General features: G+C 57.5%; 1 protein-coding gene across 1 annotated transcript in view; it reads left to right on the top strand.

Annotated features, from left to right (window-relative positions):
• The window catches only part of OPHN1 (oligophrenin 1), a gene marked incomplete at its 3' end in the record, with an annotated part of 25760 nt that overhangs the window by 5353 nt on the left and 18786 nt on the right, over positions 1-1621 (top strand). The window lies entirely within an intron of this gene.

Raw genomic sequence — 1621 nt, 5'->3', positions numbered from 1 at the left:
CTGCCGATGCCCAGAGAGCGAAGCTTTGGAGGAGCCCCTGCTTCACCGCTGCACGGCACCACCCGCGCTCTGGGAAACTGGCTCTGCTCCTCTTGGGGAGCAAATCAGAGGAAACTGGGTGGCTTCTTGGGCTTGGCAAGCGTAGTGGGAAGGTAGTGTTGTCCTTGCTGAATAGTCACGAGGAACTCATCTATGCTTATGTTCCCAGATTGTGCTTCAGTCTGGGTGGGTTTTTTGTGGTGTTTTTTGTCTTGGCTTGCTCTGTTCAGCAGCCAACAAGCTGTTAGAAGCCTTGGCTTGACGGTCAGGAGGGATTTGTAGTTCATCCTTCTGCTTTTCAGTTACGTGTTAATCACCAGAGTGGAAAGGATTGGCAAGACCCCGCTCAGTGGCCAAAAGTGCTGTTGTGCAGTGCCCGTCTCAGCCATCGTTCCTGACCCCCTCGGTCCCTGGGGAAGCTCAGCACTCCTCACCTCGGGCGCTGGCAGAGGAGAATGCACTCCCTGAAGGAGATGCTGTAGGCCTTTCAGCTCCTGCTGCAGAAGCAGCTATTCCGTTGCTACCCTGGATTTTCCTTTCTTTTCCCTTTCTTTCCCCATGCAGAGGTGACCCTCTGTCACAGGATGGGCCACATGTGCTGCCCGTGCAAGCTGGAGGCAGAGCTGCTGTGTGCTCAGCTCGTGGCCTCCCCTGTGGACTTGTGGTCCTGTGGCCATCTCTCACAGGCTGCCACATGCAGGGGCTCGTCCCTGTGCCCTACTCGATACCTGCCCACTGCCCATGGGCTCTGCCGTGCCTGGCCACAGTGACCCTGGGCTCCAGTGGGCAGCTGCTCCCTCCCCCTGCACTCTCCCACAGCTCCTGGGGCAGCCAGCAGCTGCCCCGCTGGAGAGCGAAGGGCGGGAGAGGCTGGTCCCTGCTCTGAACACAACAACTGCTGCTCAGCAAACACTTCTGCTTCCCTGGGTTTGGATCCACTTATCAGGGGTGTTAGTCACGAGGGTGGTGTTTTGTTTTGACAGTCCTTCCTGCCACCAGCTCCACGGCCACGATGCTGCTTAAATTAGGTTTCACTCTCAGAGAGTCTCGCTCCTCAGGATTTGATACAGATCTCTCTTCATTCTGAGGTGTGAGTTTGCTAACGCAGAGTTACAGTGTCCCTGAAGTGCAGAGGATGACTTCAGGAGGTGTTCCTCTCATCGGGGGTCTTGTGCAAAGGTTTGCTGCGCTACACCCGCCCCACTCCACACAGCCAGGTGTCAGCAGGGCTGTTCGAGTTGTGCCTCTGCATTTTTCCGCAGTCCATGTGCTTTCGCAACAGCAGTGTGCTGGAATCGGAGGAACAGGACTCTCTTGGGGGTGAGAAATCCTTTTCTCAGGAAGGCAGCTGCCAGCAAGGCTTGTCCACCCTTTGTCTGCGGAGCCTCTCAGAAGTCAGTGCCCACCGACACGAGCCTGGCTGCTGCTGGCAAGCTGCTCCTCCAGCAAAGGCAAGGTGGTGGTGGCCAGAGGCGACACGAGTGCCCTTACCCTGCTCTGACAGATGCTGCCCACGATGGGCAGCGTGGGGAGCTGTGCAAGCTTCATGTGCTCCAGTGAGCAGCCAGTGAGCGGCGCCCTG

This window comes from Buceros rhinoceros, unplaced genomic scaffold (assembly GCF_000710305.1).
Source record: "Buceros rhinoceros silvestris isolate BGI_N320 unplaced genomic scaffold, ASM71030v1 scaffold26179, whole genome shotgun sequence".
NCBI lineage: Eukaryota > Metazoa > Chordata > Aves > Bucerotiformes > Bucerotidae > Buceros > Buceros rhinoceros.
The sequence above is the reverse complement of the archived record's forward strand: the minus strand, read 5'-3'. Positions and strand labels throughout refer to the sequence as shown.